Here is a 9,386-nt window from a genome sequence, read left to right as displayed (position 1 = left end):
TAAAACAGTTTAGGATTTCTTTTTAAGATGTTCCTGCTTCATAGCAAGTGATTGATTGGGGGGGAAAAACATTCTTTATGGAAATCTAAGATATAACTCATTTTGGGTTTTTTACTCTTGGCGAGAAAGAGATTACAGTCCATACATTAAACTCCACAATGATGAATTTAGCAAGACTTGAGGCTTAAAGAATGAGACAGAAATGCTTACAAACGCAGAAACGGTTTGATTCAGTCTCGAGGGATAAGTGTCTGAATTTGTCGAAAAGAGTTTTATAGGCCGATGTTAAAGATTAAAAAAACGTCAACTTTTCATTTGCAGAGAAGCCTCTTTTTAAAAAAAAAAACAAAAAAAAAACTATCAGATAAGTCTTCTCACTGCTTCTGCTGTCAAGTTATATTTCAGAGGCTTATGCTATGCTTGCTTCATAATTTAAGGAATAGGGAAGGGAAAGTGCATTGTCACCATAATGCGCTTATCTTGGGTGCATAAGTATTTTTTTGGGGGGGTGGAAATGAGAACGTCAGTGCAGAAGACATCACCATCTGGTATGTTGTGCCTTTCACTGTGAAAAAGCAGCTTCGCAGTGTCGGAGAGCACTGTTTTGATCCGCTACATCTGAAAACAAGCTTAGAATTTTAATTTCAGCTGCATTCGGGTTGGAGCCTGTCGATGGTGCCGTAGCTCCCCTGGGACGACGCTACTTAGCTGCTTTCCTAAAGGCAAAGTTCAGCCCAAAAGGAACCGAAAGACAACTTCAAAATGTGCAACTTTGATCACGTAACAGAGAACTTTTAAGTTTAGTGTGGCACAACTGCAAAGCTGCCAAAGCATAGGTGTCCACCTAAAACGCCAGGTCTGGGAAATGAAAAAATGGATCGGAGAAGCAGCAGGTTAGGGAATCTGACCGTTTAAAGAGGATGGCTCGGTGCCCAAACTCGGCATCAACAACCCCCAAAAATTAATAACTTGAGAATCTGCTGGATCACTGTTAGATGTGTCCTCCAAGCTTGATAAAGCAAATTGAGTTTATTTGTATAGCACATTTCAGTAAGAAGGCAGTTCAAAGCTTTACTGCCTTTGACTATTGTCATCTACAGAAATGTAGTGCTTCCTGTCAAAAACAACCAATCAGAGCCAGGAGGAGGGTCTTAACGCTGTCAATCAACTTCTTGTAAACTTCTAAATATGCCAATGGAAAGAAAAACAACTTACTGTTACAAGAAAGCACCATGATGGTGGATAAATGGATACCTAGTGAATAATTAGCTTAGCATTTGTGGTGCGCTATGTTGTGGTGAACCAGCTGTCGCTTAGCAAAAAGTAAGTGAGGGGCAGATATATCTGTATTATACTGTCATGACATCATGATAATTTTAACAATTTTTATTCTTTTTATAAGTTACATACTGCAGCGATAAGTGGAGATCTTAAATTGTGTGAGTAAACAAAATCTTCAGGATGGAAAATTAAGATTCACATTTCAGGGCTTCAAGGACCCTCCTGACCAATCATCTGAACTAATCACAATGTTCTCATTTTAATCCAGCGTTTGTCCAGGAAATACAAGCTTTTTAAATGTTGTGTGAGAAAACAATGTATCTTACCACTGCTGGAAGCTTAGCAAGACAACAAAAATGCTCTGGCAGTTGTACAATTCGTAAAGGTTCATCCTCCCCGCAGGTGCAAAGAGGGGAACACTCTGACTAGTGGGCCTTGAGGAACATTATCTGACAGGTTCCTATCCCTCTGCGAAAGGTTACAAATCAGTTCTTGTCGTGATTGAAAACCTCTTTCTTTTTTTTTCAGGTGTAGCTTTGTATAAAATGAGACTCTAATCTCTTCTTTTAAAGGCTTGAACACAATAATCTGATATAATCCTTTTTCTTTCTGCTGCAGTGTGAGTTTCTGTTGGTGTATAATGTCACCTGTGCACTGCACTGTCTAGTTTAGGCATTACATGCCAGTATTCAGGAGTGAAATGTGCCTTCAAAAAGTTTTCATACCCCTTGAATTTTATGACATTTTGTCTATTAAACCACAAACTATTGGAATTTTAGTTTTGCAAACCAACATAAAAACAATGGATGTAAACTGAGGGAAACAAATACATCTATTTTTTTTTCTGAAAATGTGACAGCTGTTTTAACAAGGAACACATTTAGTGAATGTTATGCATTTGTATGTGTTATAATCTCTGTATAAATCCAGGTGTTCTGTGAAGGCCTCAGTGTTTTTAGAGAACATTAGTGAACCAGCATCATCAGCGTGCATTCACACCAACCCTGTTTAATCCACCTTAATCCAACTCTAGTTGATTTGTCTGGAAAGTCTGATTGGTTTATGGAGATGTGAACGCAATCCAAACCGAGATTCAGGGGATTCTGGATAAATACAACCTAAACAAACACGCAACCATTGTCTTTTACCAAAGACAAATTCTTCAACCACTAAAATAACACCACTCCTTTCTTTTGTTAAGTTTTGTTAAAGAAGGAAGTTGTGCTCGGTGTCTTCTTCAGGGGTTTTTGTGTTGTTTCCTTCAGTAGTTCTTGGGGCAGTGCCTCCGCAGGCGAGGAGGGTAACGGGTTTTTCTAGAGAGCTTGGATTGTTTGACACTGCAGTGTGAAAGCGAACCGCACCTGCTGAAAATGTAACAAATGTTGCAGTTTTGGTCCCCAGTGGAACCGAGTCTCCCGGATTATAAGGTGTGAAACACGAAGGAAACCACGACACAATTCAAAGAAAACCATCTGGCATTTAAATCAGCTGAACTGACAGGCTGGCCAAGGAGAAACCCCAACCAGAAAAGCAGCCAACATGCTGATGCTCGTCACCCTAAATGCACTCTCCAAAAGGTGAAACATGGTGGTGGCAGCATCATGCCGTTACGATGCTTTTCATAAGTAGGCTGGTCAGAGTTGGTGGAACGATGCTCTCTATTCATTCAGACTGAGCTTGAGGTATTTCGGTAAGAAAAAATTGCAACAATTTTAGTCTCCAGATGTATAAAAGGTGCAAGATATTTTTCAGTAACACTATACTGAAATAGTTTGTAAGTCTGTTTAATAAAATGCAATTTTATTCAAAAGTTTGCTGCAAAAATGTGGTTACAGCATAAAAAAAATTCAAGGGGTGTGAATTCTTCTGCAAGTTACTGAAGTCAACGAAGGATTGAATGAAATGTGAGTACAGCTCATTTAGTTATTCTGACGATCTGGAATTGAGACAGAACAGTAACAACGCTGACCTTGACACAAAGCATATCAGTAATTGCAGTTTTTCATCTTTAACTGTGATACTTCCTTCCCTAGCACAGCTCCCTTTTTATCCAGATTTTATTTAAATGAAATATTTTTGATCTGACATATCTGCGTATCTTTATGCAGTCTTTCAGGAACATTGTTCGTGCAAAGACGAGGTTCAGACCTCTGAAATTTCTGCCTCGTCGTCCCCGTTTCCCCGTCTCTTCCTTGCCTCCCCCGTCCTTCACCCCTCTCTCCCTTTCCCCGTCTGTCGCTGTGGCTTTGCCGTCGCTCCTTTGAGGAGCTTCCAGCACACGGGAGCCGATCATATTTAAAATTGCTCACTATCTCGCCGAGATGAAATCTCGCCGCACAAGGATTTTCTTCTTAAGACGGAGGATTTTCTCGCCTTTTACAGTAGAGACGAGCTCAGTTCTCCTCATTTTCTTACTTCCCCCATTTCATGTCGCCGCCCTCGCTTTTCCATCGTTCTCTCCATCGTGTGTTTCTTTCACAGGAGAGATTTCAATCTTCTTGAAAGCTGTTGCAACCATGTTCAGAGACTGCTTTGTTTGCAGAATGGAGTCGGGTGATGTCTTTTTAATGTAGGGATTTATTTGTTTATCCCAGAGTTCTTCCGAAACATTTTGAATCCCAAGTTTCCTGGCTTGTGCAGGTCAGATAATTTATGGAAGTGCTCGGCCGAGGGCCCGGGCCAAACTGACAGGTGTTGGACTGATAGGAAATCCTTGGCAGAGATCATTTGGATTAAATGCTTTGGCAGAAAATAGCTGGGTATTTTCACTGCAGTCCTTATCTGTAACACACGGTTCCAGAATTTTACCGCGTATCTGATCGAATGTCAGTGCCGAAAAGTGAAGCGACTCTAGCCAGAGACGACAACAGGGTCGCAGGTGACAGGCTGGCAGATTGAGCTGTGAAACCAGCTGATTTCTTATTTCAGTGTGTATGTAATCCCTACTAATATATTCTGTGTGCTTTCATAAAGAATGTTTATAATTGTTTAGCAAAGGAGCCTCAGCTTCTCATACTTTATTATTGGGAACTGGTGTTGGGACTCAATTAAAATGTTTAATTGAGTTGTGTTTCTAATTAATCACAATTGGATTTAATCAAAGTATATATGGACAAAATGAGCAACATTTTTTAACCTTCCCCCTTTTATTTGTGTGAGCTCAACAGCAAATGTATATTTTTTGCTTTTAATCTGTTATTTTGGTTCCTCAACCACCAGATTGGTGTAAAATACTATTGTACTCATTTGTCTTTTCAAACGTTTCATTTATGGAACTTCTTTTAAAAAGTTTTTTTTTTAGAAATGTGGTCTGTGGATGCTAGTGTTAGCGTTAGGGAAGTGGGCGTTGTTGCTCGTGCCTCACATTTACGGGGATACCATAAACGCACCCTTGCAGTGGTTCCAGTCGGAATCTTTTTGTATATCGATAGATGAATAAACTAAAATAACATTTGATTAATTGCTTTAAAATTTTTAACACGTAAAGTGTTAAAGTATTGCAAACTCAAATTTCTATATTTATCCTCTTTTTATTAACTTGCCAATCAGTACATACAAAACAAATATTGGAGACTAACAAAGCAGATCTTCAAAATATCATCCAATTAGATAAGAAAATGAACCTTCTGCATCCTTCCACTATGAACTTCTAACCAAAACTGATGAGGCAAATGGAGTAAAACTTTGCTATAATTGACCTGCAAACACCTGAAATGAATGAAAATATAATTGCTACGTTATATACATCATATCTCCTAACTCCTCCGTTATGTTTTTGTTTGCTACGCCGCGTTAAAAGACCAAATGTCACAGACTCGATGCTATTTTCACTTTAAGTATTCTGCTCACGTTTGGCTCAAGGAGAAGCTTTAATAAATGGTTCTTCATTTAGATTTAAACCCTGGTGCAACAGGCGCCTGCCAGGTTATTTGCTCAATTCAAGTGCCTTAACAGTTCAACATAAGATCCAGAACAAGTGATCCACAGGGCTTTGACTCGCCCATTATTGAATCATAATGAGAGTTATTGTTGACTCTTCTTGTCTCACCAATCTGCTCTCCCCATCTGCTCCTGTACTCACCGACAAACCGGAGCCCTGCTGCGCCCACGCAGGACATCTGGGAACTCAACAGGTCCGAATGCGCGCCGGATGCCCGCCGCGCGGGTCTAACTTTCCACGGTCCATCCTGTAGAGCGTTGTCTCTGTTTGTTGCCCACGGCGAGTTTGCTCGGGTGTTGCGTAAGATCAGCATGGGCTGACAGGCGGTAAATCAGTCAACCATCATTAATATTAATGCTGGAGATTTTCTTGGGATATTGGCCATCTGGAGAGTTTTATAGTCAGAAGTGGGGGTCATCCGTTTGGGAATTTATGAGGAATTATTATTTTTAAGTTCTGATTCTGGTGTCTAACGATGTTCTGGAGCTTAACCTGTAGTCGTTTCTATTGAATGTTTAAGGTCCAGAGATGAAGGACGTTTTTTTTTTATTTTATTTTTTATATGTCAGCTGAACAAATCCAAATACAAGTGGCTACATTATTTGAGTTGGTTGAATTTTCAGTTTTTCCTCTGCAAAATTTATAATATTTCTTTTATTTATTTCGAGCAAATCCCCAACAAAAGCTTTCTGGCAAGGGATATTCTGTCCTGCCCCCTTATTTAATTTGGTTTTTAACAGCTTGCACAATCATTTAAGATTGTTACAATATCGTACATATAAAGCAAACCACACAATTATCTTTATAAGAGGAGTATGAAGTCAAAAACAGGACAAGCAGCCTCCATGCATATCAGTGTAACTTGAGTAGAAAAAAAAAGACCATCACTCTTTCAAATAAAGCAAGTTAACTTTGCTCCCACAGACTTGGTTATGCATATTTCAATAGGAACGACTACAGGTTAAGTAGTTAGACCAAAAATAAGCATTTTCCAACTATATCTGCCACAAAATGAATTCCATTTGTTTAACATATTTGTTTCTCAAAGGTGTTAAAATTGGTACAAATATTCTTACACCCTCATCAAACTATTACTGTTCAATTTTACATTGTTAATGAAAATATGTACCTTTAAGTATTTAATATCCATTTTAATCCTCTGATACTGTAGCAAAAGTGCTAACTTTTTATTCAAATTTAACAAATCCTGCATCAACCAAAGACAGGGTATCGCATTTCACACAGTGCAGATGCTTTGTCTCCATTAGTCATGTTTTACTCACCTCAGCATGCCTTATTCTTGAACTGATTCATTTCATAATTCTTCAACTTGTAGAGTTACTAGTGCAGCCTTTCATGTTTAATCTTCTGATTAATAATTAAAATTTTTTTAAAAGAAACACCAAGATGGTGATGTCACAGCAAAAATAACTGTCTACACACACAGCACTGACATACGCAGCAAAGTAAGAAACTAGACTAAATTCATTAGATGTAATCTATAAAGCTTAAAGTTATGAGGACAGAATTTCTTCTTTGAAACTTCGCTTGACGTCTTGATCCTCTGTGATCCAACTGGAACATTTCATGCACATGAATGCAAGCAGCAGCCTGCTGCAAAGAAGAGGCTTGGAGTGGTCACACACTCCCATGAGAAGGTCAGCTGTCGAGGCTTAGGACCCTCGCGTGTTGAAGTGTCCTCTGGCAAGACGTTGCCCCTCCGTCCCCAACCCCAGATATGCTCAGAGATGTGGAACTGCACAGAAAAAGTGTCAAACTTTTAAAGTGCCTACAACAGGAAGACCTATAAACAAAAAACAAACAAACAAACAAACAAAAAAAAACACTTTGCAGAACATAGATGTTATTCATCATCCAGCAAGGTTTATTTATTGCACCGAGTTCAGACCCAAATGTCAAGTTTTGAGTTTTTTTTTTCTCTTTTAAACAAGTATTTGCTACAGATTATATTTACTAATTAAGCACAAATGCTCTTTAAACACTTGATTTAAAAAAAATGGTTGAACAATTCTATATCAACAAATATTAATGCAAACCACAATTAGCCTGATCTGCCACCAGACACTTAAAAATCACGAATGTCGGACTATTAAAAGTAAAACTGACGCTGATCTGATCCGGATTGAAGCGACAGGCGTTTACCGTTCAGACGGAAAAATCTCACGTAACGATGCAGATGTGTGACGACGGTGAGTGAGCTCGTTCGTGTAACGGTCGTAATATATCGCAGATTAAAATGTCGTTTTTGCGACCGAGTGTGGAGTTCATTAAAACAAGAAGTGTTGAGAATGGGATTGAACTTCTAAGCGCTGGACGGCTTTCATGTTGCCCATGATGTCTGAGCAGCTTCAGTTCAGCAGCTGGAAGGGGATTTGATTAAAATGTCATTTAGTTTTGGTATTTTATTGGAGTCGCAATTACATGAAATGGGGAGAAAAAATGTTTAAAAAAAATGGACTGTGTTCTCATAGCATGAGCCCTTTAAACTGGCTGTTTAAACAGTTTTTTTTAGCCACTGGTATGCTGCTGGGATACATTTTCATTATTGAACTTGGAGAAGGCCCTCACATAGCTCTGAGAATCTTAAAGACGTAAATAATGTATGGCTGGCCAGTAGGGACTGCAGTGGAATGTGGCTATTGCATTTAAGATGCTGGCTGGGAGTTGAGATGTGCTTACATTAAGCAATGCCCAACTGATTTAAAACGGACTGCTTCGCGGTCAGGGCGGTTCAGAAAAACGTCTTTTCTCTCTCTGCTGCTTTCAATTCACTTGGATGGCACTGATGAGAATCCACAAATGACCTTTTAACTGCTGCTGCTGCACTCAGTCTGCACTGAAAACAGTCTAAGAGTTTGTTTTTTTTTAACTTATCCTAAATCTTCCTGTGTGTGTGTGTGTGTGTGGTCCATCCTGTCACTGTTTTGTGCTTTGACTCTTCTTTTTTTTTTTTTTTTTGAGTGAAGAGCTCCCTCAAGTCTAGTTTGCACATTTCCATTGTCCCGGTTTGGATATTACACTGATGTGAAAACGGTTACAGCCATTTCCCTGATTGTCCTTGAGGAAAAATAAAAACTAGAAAGCGGATCCTTCAGACGGTTCATCTTTATTTTACAGCGGCTGTTTACGCATCACGATAAGAAGCAGTGAATGGAGAACCTGTCAGTGCTCTCATTGATTGCTGTCGACTTTATATCCGAGTTTTCTCCTGAGGGTTTCACTGACTATGTCCTGCCATGACAAAAACCAGACACAAAACATTTCTCTTGATTTTCTAAAGTATATAAAAAAGGTAGAAGTTGTTGCTGTTGTTAAACAGGAACAACTTCATAATTGTTCATTTCTACAATTATTGTAGAAATATGCTGCTGTAATATACCATAAAATATGTCCCTTTATAACAATGCAAGATATTTGTTACTGAGACATTTTGTCTTGAATTCTAATTTCTTGACGGCATGTAGGATGTTTAGTCAGTGTTTTTAAAGCTAAAATCAATTAAATTTAAATATAGATTTTTACAAATATGCAACATGTCCATTTGTTTCTTTATGTGAACAAGCGTTTTGTTTATATTTTAATTGCATTTTTATTTGTTTCTCACTTTTCTTTTGTTACATGTTGGAAGATTCTTCTTCAAACGTGATTTTCATTTTCTGCTTGACTGTAACAAAACATTTAAGATTGTAAGAAAATTTAGCCAAATAGTTCACAACAGCATCCGTCATGGCCTGAGGGTCATCTGACTGTGACAAACTATACTAATAAATATAATCATTCAGAATTGATGTGGAAATCTATCAAGATAAGTAAATCAGATTTTTTTAAAATGTCGTTAAATTTATATCAATTGAGTATCTTTGTACTTAATTTGGTGCAAATCTTAAAAATCTTGGCTCTTTCAAAATCTTCTGTTGGGGAAAAAACGCTTCACAACTCAGCTGTGTTCTGCTGTCATTACACATGATCATGAGAGAAAACTACACCAGTGGATATCTCTTTTTTTTTTAAGGTTTTGTTGGCTCTTGTGGCCTTTATTTGAAAGTAGTTTGACAGGAAAGAGGGGGAAGACATGCAGCAAGTGTCACCAGGCCGGAAATCGAACCTGTGACCACCACCACGAGGACTAAGGCCTCAATATGTG

The 9,386-nt window shown here is 38.5% G+C and overlaps 1 protein-coding gene across 1 annotated transcript in view; it reads left to right on the top strand.

The window, feature by feature from the left end:
• The window catches only part of arvcfb (ARVCF delta catenin family member b), a 258,356-nt gene that overhangs the window by 21,268 nt on the left and 227,702 nt on the right, over window positions 1-9,386 (top strand). The gene's annotated exons all lie outside the window — the stretch shown is intronic.

This window comes from Poecilia formosa, unplaced genomic scaffold (assembly GCF_000485575.1).
Source record: "Poecilia formosa unplaced genomic scaffold, Poecilia_formosa-5.1.2 Scaffold82, whole genome shotgun sequence".
NCBI classification, from domain to species: domain Eukaryota; kingdom Metazoa; phylum Chordata; class Actinopteri; order Cyprinodontiformes; family Poeciliidae; genus Poecilia; species Poecilia formosa.
This window is presented reverse-complemented; position numbering and strand designations above follow the sequence as displayed.